The 15,095-nt window shown below is 42.6% G+C and overlaps 1 protein-coding gene across 3 annotated transcripts in view; it reads left to right on the top strand.

The window, feature by feature from the left end:
* The window catches only part of FRY (FRY microtubule binding protein), a 437,325-nt gene that overhangs the window by 156,295 nt on the left and 265,935 nt on the right, over positions 1 to 15,095 (top strand). The window lies entirely within an intron of this gene.

Below are 15,095 nucleotides of genomic sequence, written 5' to 3'. Positions count from 1 at the left end.
GCTAAACTAGTCTGAGACTCAACACTTCCAGTACTCTGACTCTATTGCATGGAGAGATGGTGAACTAGTCATATGTGCACACCAGTCATGGAGCCGTACTGTGAAGGCACAGCCCCCTGGGCAGACTGGCACAGGTGTGTGCTTCAGTGTTATGATTTTCCAAATTGATGACCAATTTTTGTACAGGCTCCAAACACAGCAAAGTACCCCCTTCCCCAGCATACTTAGTGGTTGCATTCCTTGAAAATGGAGAAGATACTTAACCTATGCCAAAGTACTCTGCTAATACTTTGTTTATAAGTACAACATCAGATTCCAGACTAAGTTCACTATAAATGAGTTTCTCATCTATAAGGCTGTCAAGGGGATGTCAGGTTGGACATGAGGATGTCACTGTGCACGAGAGCTCCACACATTGCCCGACATTAAGCATCCCTGCCCCTACCCACGGAATGTTGGCAGCCCCCGCCCCATCACCGGTATAACCAAAAACATCTCTGCAAATTTGGAAAAAGTCCCCTAAAGGGCAGTATCACACCCACTAAGAACCACAGCTTTCAAACATTAAGGATGTCTAGTAATAAATCAGATTCTGTTTTATTAGTGAAATTATTATAGAAACCTGCGTTACGTCACCGTCATATTGAACAATCACCATGTGTGTTGCTCCTAGACTATAAGCCTATTGAGGGTCAAGACCATATAGCACTGTGTCCAGAGGTCCCACACAGTGTCAGGCAATTCACAGGTGCTCAGGACTGTCTGTTGAATGAATAACAATTCATGAACACCTACCTTATTTTCAAAGGAACTGAACGTGCTTTCATGAATAATATATACCAATTTTATCAAACTTCATTGTTAAGATAAGGCTATTAAATATTAAATGCCGGATTGTACAAACCTAGAAAATACCCAGTGATCTATGCCTAGTTACAGAAAGTTATCTTGCTTTGTTGAATTTTTAGGTCATTAAGGTGCCAGAGAATAGATGTTAGCAACAATTTACAGACTCTGGTGTCTTCACTTTTTTAAAAAAAATATACTCTTCCATTGTTATAAGACTATTGACAGCTTCTTGAGTACAATAAAGTAGAGAAAAACAATAAAGACAGCTTATCGCCATTATTGTCCATTTGGAGAGATGAGCTGCACATCTAGAACCAATAATAATTAAAGCTAATAATCAGGTATTGTGTGGGATAAGGATTTCTTTGCACAGAGTAAGAGACCTGGGCAGAGAGGACCAGGGTCCTGGGATCAAGCCCCACTTCGGGCTTCCTGGTCAGCAGGGAGTCTGCTACTCCCCCTGTTCTCCCTCCCTGTCTGTTAAATAAATAAATAAAATCTTTTTTTTTTTTTAAAGATTTTATTTATTTATTTGACAGAGATCACAAGTAGGCAAAGAGGCAGAGAGAGAGAGAGGAGGAAGCAGGCTCCCTGCTGAACAGACAGCTCAATGCGGGACTCGATCCCGGGACCCTGAGATCATGACCCGAGCCGAAGGCAGCGGCTTAACCCACTGAGCCACCCAGGCGCCCCTAAATAAAATCTTAAAAAAAAAAAAAAAGACCTGATGTTAACTGTATGTTTCATCTTGAAAAAATATTCCCCTTAAGTGGTCAGATTTTGAGTGGAATGCTTAGTAGTGATGTTAAGTAAGTATCCAAAAGCAAGAATGAGAAAAGAGAAAATGTTAACTTTTGGTATTATTTTATTTTTATAGTCTATTCTTTTTAATTGCCTTCATTCAGTTAACTCATGTTTAAGTAGATTGGAACACAAAGTTAGAGGAAGGCTGAGCTATGCCTGCTTTAGAATCAAAATTTAAGGGCTGCCACCTTAGGCAATCACTCACCCCTAATGAACCTCAGTTTTCCCATCTTTAAAATAGGGACAGTACCTCTTTCACAAGCATACGCACACAGGTCTTTGGATCAAATGCAATAGCATGTAAAGTAGTCCATTATGTGGCACAAAGAGGTACTTAATAGTCAATCTTGTTAGATTAAAATAAGATATTCCACCTCTTTAAAGTTAGGTATAATTTGTGTTCAATCATGGAACTACTTAAGTTCATAAAAACTACATCTCATCAGCCAGGCAAATATTTCATGAGTGTCCTTGGGTTCTTTAAACTTCTGTTTCTTCAACTACAAAATAAGGATAATATTACAAACTCATAGAGTTATTACAAGAATTAAGTAAGATGATGCATGAAAAGTGCTTAGCACAGTTGAGGGCACATAGCAATCTCTCAAAAAATACTATCATTAGTATAACCTATTAATATCATTATGATGCCCTTTACATGCTATGTGCATATATTATCTCTTTCTATCTTTATTACAGACCTAAGTGGTATGTATTTTTTTAATTTCAGCTTTATTGAGGTATAGTTGACACGCAAAATTTTAAGATCATTCAAGTGTGCATTATGGTGATTCAATATACATTGTAGAAGGATTCCCCTATCTAGTTAATTAATATATCCAGTATTTATTTATTTATTTATTTATTTATTTATTATTTTTTTAGAGTTTATGTTCCTATTTTCATATGAGCAGGAGCCTGAAGAGTTTTGTACCCAAATGACCTGCTCAGGGTCACCAACTGGCTAATTGTGGAGTTTGGACTGGGGCACAGATGTTCCAATTTCTAATCTGGTACAATTTTCCCATCCTCGGAGCTTTGTCACAAGCCAGGGTAACCCTTTCCTTCAAACCCCTCTTTAAAAATGATTCACAGAGCAGTTTGCAAACTGCTGGACAGAAGAGCAGACATTTCTGGAGACCCTTGAAACCCTCAAGTCCCCTTTTATATGATAGTCCTGCCTCCCACCAGCCTTGCTTTTCCAGTGATGAAGATAGAGATGAACCAGAGAGCTCGATTCTGAGCAGCTCCTTTTTGTCAACAGTGTGTCTCTACCCATGCCATCATGCTGACGTCAGGACTATGGGATTTGTGTGGGAAATTCAACTGGTAGGATCTATTCAACACAGTACTGATCACTGCTAGCTATCTAGGACTGTAAGCAGTTCGACTTACCACCGTCTATTTCATAGCATTGTTTTCCCACATGGTTGCGAATTGGTGTTCATCATTTCTTTGGTTCCATTTAGAGTGTTAATATTTCTTATGAAAATAAATATTTTGGAGGTACGGCTAGAACATAAACACAAAAGCATAGGTACAGCAGACCTAGACATATGTTGGGTTGTAGAAGTTGCCATCTTGGCTCCATATGTAGTATTGCTCTTGGCACCTGGCAGACTTGTAGAAAGTTGGAAATAAAGTTTATGGGATCAGGCAAATGTGAAACATCTGCCAAAATGAATTATGAAACACAGCTCTTATTGATTGAAAATGTCTGTGCTTTTCAATGACCTGAACATCATGATGCTCTCACCTCAGTACTTCTGAGCTATGTGAAAGTCCTAAAAGCTTAACTGTGGTACTCAAATTCTTCAATGGTGTGAAAGTAGGAGAGCGTCCTGTCCTCCTACTCTTTTGCATTCAAGGACAGGTCTATTTTTCAAAATCTCTGTAAGATCGTCTGGTGATTTTTTTTTTTTTTTTTAAACTGGATTGCCATGATTGAAAGTCTACAGGTTCATCTGTTAGAGCAGAGTCTATGCCAAAAGAGCCTTTGAAACAACGGCAAAATTCATGGGACTCTTGTGAGTTTCACTCTGTTCTTTGAATGCTGGCTTCTTGAAAGATCTATGGGCAGCCACAGGCACAGCCAGAATTAGCACAGCCAGAATTCGCCATCTGCCACTGCTCTTGGGAGGCTAAGAAGAAGATGATAATTTTTAATATTATTAATTATTCTTCATTACACATTTATTAAGATTCTACAGTCTTCTGCTGTTGGATCTCCTGCTGTAAATTAAACAGATTTAAGTAATAGAAATGTCTATCTACCTTAAGGGCTGACTTCAGAAAATAACTTACAATAAATGATACTTAAAATTTGTGTTTTTATCTTGTATCAGGAGATAGAATGGGTAGATAATGCCTTCAGGCTGAAGAAATGTAATATGTAAGTTGAATGGTCTTGATACTTTGACTAGAGTCTGTATAGGGAGTCAGATGTTTAAAGGTGGACCTTTATTATGAGAAGTACCTGTATTTCATTCATCAGTAGTAGAATCAGATTAATGAAATTTCAACTTTGAAAAAGGACCCTGTGTCCTCTGCAAGAAACTTCTCAGTAATATCCTTATAGAGGGTGTGTCTGGCTTCGGTTCCAATGCCTTCAGTAACAGGAAACTCTGTTCCTCTGGTGGAATTCATTCACTTGTTGTATTTATTGAGCACCTACCTTGTGCTTGTCTTGTTGGAGCTTACCTTTAGTCAGAGGAGTCAACCAGTAAACAATAAATTCAGTAAATAAGTAAATTATATATTGGAGTGCTCGTGCATTCCATTTTTGGATGTCCCTCTCCTTTTTTTTTTTTTTTTTAATTGAGAGAGAGAGAGAACATGAAAGGGGAAAAGGTCAGAGACAGAAGCAGACTTCCTATGGAGCTGGGAGCCCAATGCAGGACTCAGTCTCGGAACTCTGGGACCATGACCTGAACCAAAGGCAGTCACTCAACCAACCCAGGTGCCCCATGGATGTCCCTTTTTGTCAGAAAGTTTTCCCTTGTGTTTTCTTCTTTGTAATAATTGTTCAGATATTTGAAGAAAGTGTTCACTGCCCTCTTAATTCGCCTCACTGTTAAATTATGCACTCTCGGTTGGTTAAGTAGTTACTTATAGGTATGAGTTTGCTAGGGCTGCCACAATAAAGTACCACCAACTGGGCAGGGTAAACAACAAAAGTTAGCTCAGAGTCCTGAAGGCTGGAAGTCCAAGATCAAGGTGTAGGTAAGGTTGGCTTCTTTAAAGCCTCTCGCCTTGGCTTGCAAGTGGCTGTCTTCTGTGTCTTCACATCATCTTTCCTCTTTCTGTGTCTGTGTCCTAATCAGAGCTAGTCATATTTGATTAGGACACTAGTGACCCCGTTCTCACTTAATTAGCTCATTAAAGACCCCACTCCAAATACAGCGGTATTCAGAGGTATTGGGGATTAGGACTTCAACGCAGGAATGGGGGGTTGCATAATTCAGCCCATAACTTAGATCCTCTTAATTGGGACACTCAGAAGCAGGTAGGTGACCCCCACAGAAAGAATCAGGGAAAATGGCCAGAACCCATATTCTAGACATCTAGATCACCTCCGATAGCCCCAGCATCGTTAACTGGCATTGAACTTGCAAAGACAAATGCCAGACCTTTAAAAGACTTGTCTTGAAGTCATATTCTCCTCCATCCTTCATTCAGATGTTCATTCAGTAAATGTGTCCTGAGTGCTTGCTGGGTTGCGCAGTCCACACACTGGGAATGCAGCCAGGAAATCAGCAGATGTTATCTCTACCTTCTCCGGGGCTTAAGTTATACCCATGCAGGCTTCCATAAACAAGTGAACAGACAGATACAGAATTGCAAATTGATGTGTGCTATGAAGTAAACAAACCTATAAGAGAGGCACCCTACTTTTGGTAAACTTGTGGGGTGGCTGAAACATAGAGTTTTGCATTTACCCTGAAACAAAATATTTCATGTTAGATTTGGCCCATATTCCACTCTCTAGTCATTTCCAGGAGAGATCCTGACTGTCATTTATTAGATATGTGCCCCCCCGCAACACCTCGACTTCGCTTTATTCTCCCGTGTGGTGGGTATGATACCTCTGGCTTCATCCAAATCATTAATCAAAACATCTAATGAATCAGAACACCACTGCCATTGTCAGAGAACTAACAATAATATGCCTTAGCTACAGCTCAAAGTCTAGCCATCATATAGAAGGCAGGACTCTAGAAATATGAACAAGAGTCAAGCTGCCCACAGCTAAGTTTTCTGTACCACTAGCCTGAGCCTTAAATGTTCTTCTTATGCCACATTTATCACAAAAGGCCTTTCAAGGTGTCTTGATGACTTTTGCAAGGTCAAGTCCACTTAAAGAGTTTTACTTGCAATGTGGAGAAATAAAATTGTTTTCAATCTATCCAGAAAGAACAGGATTCACAAAACAGAATGTCTATGTTTTCTAGTGCCACGGCTCAAAGGTGATACCCGTCAGCTCCTGGCAGGCCCATTCTAGAAGCCCGACATGGCATGGATCTGAGCTCCAGCGTTTCCTCTCTTCTTACCTAGGCATCCTTGGCTTTAACAGCCAGTTCTGCACTTGCTGCCTAGGTCCACCTGCTTGCCCCCACAGTCCCAGCTCCTGTGTTTGTCCTGGGTTATCACTCCTGGAATTTTGGTAAAAGGCACCCCAGGTCTCCTGGCTGTCAGTGCACTGAACTGGCTTTCTTTCTGGTCCGGGTAGGGAGAGTTCAGTCAAACTCAGAGAATCGGAGTCCGAGTGATTCATCCAGCAGGCACATCAACTTAGACCATCACAGGGCTACCAACCCCAAGGTAATGTCATCTTCACATCTGTGGCAGCACACTGACAACAGTAGAGGAAATGAAATTCTTCCAGAAACCGTCAACTATGACATTTAATTCAGCATGAACCATAACTTCTCAAGGTTCAGGAGCAAAGAGGGACTGTTAGGAGCATTTGTTGGTGTCGATGTATTCTTTGATGGGTTTGTTTGTCAGTTGGGCACATTATACTCCACAATACACATGGAGTAAGTTAAATTGCAACAAAAGTCATTCATTGATTTACCCATTCATTCAGTATTCCATGATCCCCTGTCTCGTTGCACTCAGCATTGCTCTGGGTACTAAGATTGAGTAGGGAGTAAAGCAGACATAACCCTTGCCCTCTCAGATTTTATATGCTGGTAGGTTTAGGAGACACACTTTGAGCATGTAAATATGTATTATTCAGAAAGTAAAGCATGCTTCAAATAAAGCAAAGCAAAAAAAAAAAGGGGGGGGGATACAGAGACAGGGGAATGATATCTTATCTTGTGTTTGGTGTTCAGGGCAGATCTTGCTGGTAGGCAGAGACCTGAAGAAATAGAAGCAGTAAACCGTATGGACATCCTAGGAGACGGAGTTCAGGCAGAAGGAAGAGCAAGTGCAAAGGCCCTGGGCTTGGCCTGTTCGCAGAGGAGCAAGGAGGCCTCTGTGGCTAGAGTGGAGCTAGTGCTTCTTCACTGCTAGTGTTTCAAAATGTATAACAGAAAATCAGATTGATTCTTCACTAGATGTGCCCTATGTTGTTATTGCGGCTGTTTTGTTGTTAACTGAAGTACATGGGTATTTTGATTCTCCAAAGTCTATGTTCTTAACTGGCTGAAGTGTTAGTCCCAGGGTATGTGTGTGTATGTGTGTATTATGTATATACACATATATACATGTTTAATGAAACTAGGAGAGCACCTGGGACATACATTTTTTTAAGATTTTATTTATTCATTCATTCAAGAGAGAGAGTGCACATGCATGTGTGTGTACACAAGAGGTGTGGAGGGGCAGAGGGAGAGAGAAGCTCTCCGCTGAGCAGAGAGCCCAATATGGGGCTGGATCCCAGGACCCCGAGATCAGGACCTGAGCTGAAGGCACACTTTTAACCAATCGAGCCCCCCAGGCATCCCAGGACATACATTCTTCTACTGAAACGTAAGAGTGTGAGAGTTAGGCATTTACTTGATTTAAAAAACCCTTGGTAGTCTCTCATGCAGTCTGTTACTAGCAATCAGTCCTACGGGTGTTATTATTTTCATCCTCCCAATAAAACACAGGAATTGAGTAGGGGCTAGAGTAGTTTGAAATGTAAGAACTCTGATTCTTTCTGCATTTCCTCACACCTGTGTTTTCCAGCGAAGCAATCCCATTGGTGGGAGACAATTTAATAAGCAAAACCTGGCGTGAGGTTACTTCCTGAGGTCAGTCTTCTTTATCAGTACAGTCGGCCTTGCTGGAGCTCTGAGTAGCCCATGTCAGAGCGCTATGCGTTCTGAGAAATGCCAGGAGTTTTTTTCAGTTACAAAGCAAACACTTCTCATGCTTCTAAGGCGTTTCCATGTTGGAAGAGGTTACCTGTGATGGAAGCAGAGTGTGTGAAAGTGAGGTTGTGCCAAGCAAGCCTGGCTCAGTTTATCCAGCTGGAGTGGTTCCAACAGCCCAGTGGGGCTGTGGCTGTCTGCCAACAGGCCGGTGACCTCAGAAAACGCCAGAACACTTGAAGTACAGAAGACCAAATGAATAGGTTAGACTCTAAAATGTCACCGGCATAAGTTCAGCTGGTCCTGAGAGGGAAGTTCGCAAATATAAGAACAGCATTTGGCCTAATTCTTTGGCCATAACCCTCTTATTTAAACGCTTCAACTCTGCACATGTGAAATTCAAAGACATGGAGACCTTCATGTGATAGGAAGGTATATTGATTCATTGGTCCCTTCATGGAAAAGAAAGCAGAGAGTCATGGTGCTTTCTTGACTGGAGCTGCTTCTCAGTGAATCATCAGCTAGGTAAGTGTATTCAAGTGAAATTAAGTTTTTTTTTTTTTCCTTAAAATTTTGTTTATTTGACAGTCAGAGATCACAAGCAGGCAGAGAGGCAGGCAGAGAGAGAGGGGGAAGCAGGCTCCCCGCTGAGCAGAGAAACCGATGTGGGGCTCTATCCCAAGACCCTGGGATCATGACCCGAGCCGAAGGCAGAGGCTTAACCCACTGAGCCACCCAGGTGCCCCTCGAGTGAAATTAAGTCTTATTGTTGACAGGTGTTTGCAGAGAATTCTAAGATTTCATGAATCCCATTCTTCATCTGCCCTGTTGTTTCTAAGAGTTGAGCCGAGTTGAGCCTCTGGCATTTAAGGCAACTTTGTGGTAATGGCAAAAGATTGGAAAATTAATCTCTAGAATTCTAGAATCCATATCTGTCTGATTGGCTATTATTGAAAACAGGCTTTTCTATGCCCTCATGCGATTTTTTGGTCTTTGGTTTGATCAAACCATGAATTGTTCTCCTCCCTATTGTTTCTGTAGATTTCCATAGAAAATCCCTTGATAGATGCACAGCAGAAGAATGTAGTTTATGCATTTAATGTATTGAGGATAATATTCTATCCATTACTTGTGGGCTCACTCACAGAAAGAAACCTCAGCTGGCATGTTTTAGGATCTGTTAATGCTCCAGGCACCATACTATGTGCCAGTAATTCAGAGAGGAGCGACCCATCTTTCCACTGGCTTCAGGGAGCACACAGTTGAGCAGGAGGTAGACGGGTCACCTGATAACAATATGACCGTGGAAGGTGTCCTACTGGAGGAGCCAGATGAGGAACATTTTACCTCGCCTGGGGAAGGCTGTGAGCTTTTCAGGAGAGTGGGTGAGGGTTCCGGTGGGGAAGGTGGGCAGCGCAGAGTGGAACAGCATGGGGCTGCATGATGCTTGGGCGACGTACAGACAGTTCCCTGTGGCTGAAGTAGGTGTTGCATGAAGTTGGGGCAGTAGGAAAGGATCTAGGATGACCAGCAAAGGTTGTGCTCTGCCCCCAAAGCGTTAGGAACTACTGAGCAATCCAGCAGCGGTATACAGAAGCATGAGACCAATGCGACTCCTGTGTTGAACCAGGCAATGAATCACAGGCACATGAATTAAGACCGTGGTGGTGGGAGGAAGACGAGCTAGATGGATACAAGAAATAGTTGAGAGAGAGAACTGGCAGGGCTTGCTGGGGCTTTGCGTGTGGGAGTGAAAAAGAAGGGGCTTCTTGGCTTTCTAACTTGAGTGAATTAGCACATGGTGGTGCCACTCAGGTGACGGAGGAGAGGCTGGAAGCTGAGAAGGGGCAGTGGTGAGTTCAGATTCAGCCATGCTGGCTTTCGGGCAATGAAAGATAAAGAGGTACACGTGGATATGGACCTCAGCAAGATATGAGATATGGAAGTTGGGAAACATCACACCATACTTGACGCTAAGCGTTAATTGAAATATCTAGGCAATATTTATATATGCAAAGAAGGCGCTCAGTGTGGAGCTCTGAGTTACCCTGACAGTTTAAGGGAGGCAAAGAGGAGGAGTCTTTAAGATGAGGAGATCAAACAATCACAGAGGTAGGAAGAGAACAGGGGAGGCTGATGTCACAGAAGCCAAAGTGTCAAAAAAGTCAACTTGACCAACAGTGCCAGATGCTGCCAGGAGACCATTGTGATATGAGAACCAGAAGGTTCCATGGGGTTTGGGCATTGGCAGTCACAATGCACTTGTTCCAGTGAGCTGGAAGGGCAGTAAGTTGGAGAGTGATTGGGATTAGAAAGGGTAGACTTTCCCCAGTTTAGCTGATCAAGGGCAACAAGGAATTAGCTATCCCCTCTATCACCTTTCAAATCAACAGGCTCTGCACAACATTGTTTAATGAATAAACATCAAAAATTTTACATGAAACTCAATCCTAGTCAGACACCTGCCTGGGATTTTCATTATTCCTAAGTAGAAAAGAGTTTTGGAATCTTTTTTTTTTTTTTAAAGATTTTATTTATTAATTTGACAGAGAGAAATCACAAGTAGATGGAGAGGCAGGCAGAGAGAGAGGGAAGCAGGCTCCCTGCTGAGCAGAGAGCCCGATGCGGGACTCGATCCCGGGACCCTGAGATCATGACCTGAGCTGAAGGCAGCGGCTTAACCCACTGAGCCACCCAGGCGCCCCTCTTACTAGAGACCTTATGGCCTTGACGCAAGCAGTCATAAGCATAAGAAAAACCCTGCTTTGAACGGGATGGGTGTGAAATGGCTCCGAAGAGAAGAATCTCCCTTAACCTGCTAGCAGTAATGGGATCAGTGTCCTGGCTCCCCACCCCAGTGGGCGTCTGTGGCGTGGTTCAGTCCACCCTGTTCTCCCACCAGTGGAGACCTTGGGTGATTTCCTTGGAGCTTAGGCGTGAGTTTCATAATGAGTAAATTGGCTTGATGACTTCTAAGACTCTGGACTTGGATTCTGTCTTCAAAGCTTTTTTTTCTCTCTTGCCCATGCTTCCATGTTTCTCTCTCCTCCACATATAGCTTCTGTGGTTTCCAGGTCCATAGTGCACTGCAAGGAAGGAACCCCTCTACACCTGACCTGGGCAGAGATGGTGTTAAGGAAACAGAAAATGAAACACTGAGAACAGAGGGACTCTTCTTTGAGCTGATCTTCCCCTTGACTTTTCACCTCCCTTTGCTGTCAGTTAGCTCAGCCTCATGCTTCTCTTGGCCCAGATGGGATTTGTTCAAACAGATATCTGAAAGCTTGAAAAATTATGAATGGCTTTTCATGGAGAAGGTTAAAGGCGTGGAGCAGCCAGGGTAAAGACATTAATGCGGTTGGGCTTCCTGCCATTGGTTAGAATATTCATTCATTCATTTACCCAAATGGCTGTCCATCCAATAATTAAGTGCTGAATGCATACTGGGTGCTATGTTGACTGCATTTACCTAATGTCCTGAGACACCAGGCATAAAACAGTGAACACAATAAACATGGACTCTACCCCAGTAGAAATGACAGTCCAAAAAGGGAGAAAAGCCTATTGGAAAAAAATTACATGATAAATGCGTAACTACATGTGATAAGTAAAGACAAGTAAAAGGAGCTATGAGAAGTTTTTACAAGGGGTCTGGAGTTAGACCAGGACACCAAGGGAAGGCTTCTCTGACGATGTGCTATCTGGACTGATGGAAGGATAAGCAGGACTTAGCCAAGGCAAGAGAATGGAAAAGAGCCTGTGGCCAGTGAAAACAGCCCTGTGCACCCTGAGCTGGAGGAGGGCAAGGTTGCTAGAAAATTGGGAGGAGGAGAAGTCAGAGCTGACCATGCAAGACCCGGAGAACCAAGAGATTATAGGTCATAAAAGCATATGTGCTGCCAAAGCGAGCACAATGGGTCATAAAAGCAAAAAAAAAAAAAAAAAAAAAAAAAAAAAAAGTTTCAAGAAGAATGGTGTGGGGGACTGTTGGTCACCTTAGCAGGAGTGAGGCCACAGGAGGCGGGCTGGACTGGACTGACGGAAATGGGAGGAGGTTGCATGGAACCTCCTGCTGTCTTGAGACACCAGGCTGTGATTGAGAAGTCAGGAAACTAAGGTGGAAATCGGAAGGAAATGTGCAATAAAAGCGATGTTTGGTTTTGTTTATTGTTTGCTTTTCAGATGAGAGGTATTAAAATTTTTGATAGACTGGAATGATATCAGAAAGAAAAATGAGACCGAGGGAGTCAGGTCCCAAGCAAGGAGCGGGGGTGGGGCGAGAAATGGCGTTTCCTCCATTGTCCAGAAAAATGGGGACATTCACATCAGCTGCCATCTATGAGGCAAAATCTTCCTGGAGAATGGGATGGTGGAGGGAAGCAGGAAGGCTGTGGAGAGGAAAAGGCATGGCAAGCTCACTGCACAGTGTGGGAACACACCTGCCCTAAGACAACCTGGGCACCCCCCCCACCCCCGCCCAGCCTGGCGCCACACACCTGCTGGCAGGGTTTTCTTTTCGGCTCACCCGAACCCCATTGATCCCATAGCATTCCTACTGTAAGAATAAGTCTGTAGGAAGTGTAGGAAGTGTATTTTGAGTTTGTTTCCTGTAGTTTTTCAATGCCAAACCACACCACCTCCTATAATTTCCTACGAATCCTATTTGGACATGGCAGCAGTGCACTTTGCTCTGAAATTTTCCCTCTCTATTTTACTTTTAATTAATTCTGTGATCCTTTCCTCTGTGCTCTTTCTTTAACCCTTAGGGTTGCTTGAACGCTTTGGCCTTCTAATTTGAAAAGCACACGACTTAGTGTCTGTCTTTTCTGGTGGTTTTTTGTAACTATATGCCACACTTCAGGCTGCTTTTCATTTCATTCTTTACAGAACACATTATGTTCTGTGGAGCTGGAATCTTTCATATAAGTCCATTTGCATGCAGGTGGTTGGTGTCTGTCTGTCTGTCCCTCTCCAGTCAGGCAATATTTGTGACAATAACTAGAATGTCTGCTTGATCTCTCCTTTCTTTCTCTCTTCCCATCCTGTTATACACTGGTTCTCATCAGCTCCCTGATGCTCTGGCCTCTGGGCTTTGTGTTCTCTTGTTTCTGGTGTATGTTCTGTGCATGCACCCTCTGGATCTATGTCCCCTTGCTCTGGACACCCACAGTCTTTGTTTCTTCCATGGACAGTCTGAAGTGGAGGGAGCTCCCTAAGAGATACAAGTCCTCTTGTTTGGGGTTCATAAGCTCATACCAAGTATCCTTAGAAGTAAGGAAGTTAAGGAACAAAACTCCCATTTGGTGCATTCTTTATGCTATCTGGTATTCATCCTTATCCTGCTAGAAGGGCTGCGAGTCCCTGTTTAAAGACTGGCAAATGAATCCCAGAGAGACTTCTTGATAAATATTTCAGGACCGGGACTGAAACCATCCCGCTTCCCCAGTTAAAGCTCCAAGTGGTTGGAGATTATCACTGTGCATCGTTTGGATGCTTATGAAGCAGCTACTGCACTTAAGTATGTGGGCCTTGACTTGCTTCGGATATTGAAGGACTTCTGAGCATGAGGGCAACTCTTTAGGCAACCAGACATCTCTAGCCCTTGAGCCCAGACGGAAGGCACCTTCACCACTAGGTGGCGATGTAGCAGCACCACAGAGGAAGTAGACCCCATACAAATGAAAATAGACCTTATGACGAGCCCTCTAGAGCTAGTGCATTTCAACTTTTTTTTCCCTTTCAGTAATTTATTAAAGTGACATCCACATAGCATAAAATTAACCATTTCCAATACAGTGGCATTTAATACATTCACAAGGCTGTACAACCACCACCTCTATCTACTTCCAAGACATTTCTCTCACTGCAGAGTAAAATCCCTCACCCTTCACCAGATTCTTCCCCGCTCTCTGTACCCCTAGCAACAATCAGTCTGCATTCTGTCACTAAGGATTTGCCTATTCTGGTTATTTCTTATACATTGAATCACACAATATTCAGCCTCTGATGGGCTGGCTCCTTTCTCTTAGCATAGTGTTTTCAAGGTTTGTCCAGGTAGCACAGATCAGTACTCCGTTCCTTCCTCTGGCTGGATATTCCACTGGGCTCTGACGCAATTTGTGTATCCATTCAACCACTGGGGCTCTATCGCAGTTTATGTATTCATTCAGCCATCAGTGGGCATTTGGACTCTTCCAGCTTTCAACCACAGTGAATAGTGCTTCCGTGAACACGGATGTACGTGTATTCGTTTGAGTTCCTGTTTTCAGTTCTTAGGGAATATGCAAAGAGTGGAATTGTGGGGTCCTGTGGTCATTCTATGTTTAACTTTTCGAGAAACTGCCAAACTTTTCCGTAGTGGCTGAACCATTTTACATTCCCACCAGCAACGTATAAGATTTCCAAACTTTTCTGAGCATGACTCACAAGTCTCACAATAAGAAGTATATTTTATATCAGATCAGCATTCACATATGTATATATCGTATATATGTGTATATATACATATATAAAACATAAGTTTTATGAAACCCTGATCACCCCTATAACTATAGGATGTGCTCTGAAGTGTTCCTTCCTGTTCTGTTGTATTAGAAAAATATGCTGGTTTTGATCCACAAATGAGTTTCACATCTCAAAGCAAAGTGAAATCTTAAAAACTAACTTAGTTGTGAAGATCAGAACACTATTTTAAGTGTATAAAATAATATAAACTATCTCCTTTCCATTTGGATATTCGAAGGATTTAGGATATCATTCATCAACTTATAAAACACATGTAAGTTTGGGGGGAGGGGAGATTACTGAACCTCTTACATATTCTCCAACATGGACAATTTAGATCGTACACAGATGTGAGTTACATTGCATATTCTTATTAGATCATGAGGATTTGTAATTAGCAGAGATTCTACAGCCCAGCAACTAATTATTTGGTGAGTGTGGTACCTGTAGCTTCTGGGAAAAGGCTTATGATACATGGTATCATTTAATGAACACCTCGATTGATTCAAATAAGATACTGAAGAGCTTGGTGAGAATGGCAGAAAGCAAGGGATAGAGGAAGAGGAAGAAGTAGAATCAAGAGAAGTGTGTGGGGGGGAAAGCATGAGAAGCTTCCCCAATGTGTAGCAATTA

This window comes from Mustela lutreola, chromosome 13 (genome assembly GCF_030435805.1).
Source record: "Mustela lutreola isolate mMusLut2 chromosome 13, mMusLut2.pri, whole genome shotgun sequence".
In the NCBI taxonomy this organism is placed as follows: Eukaryota; Metazoa; Chordata; class Mammalia; order Carnivora; family Mustelidae; genus Mustela; species Mustela lutreola.
Note: the sequence above shows the minus strand (reverse complement) of the source record. Positions and strands in the feature narration are given on the sequence as shown.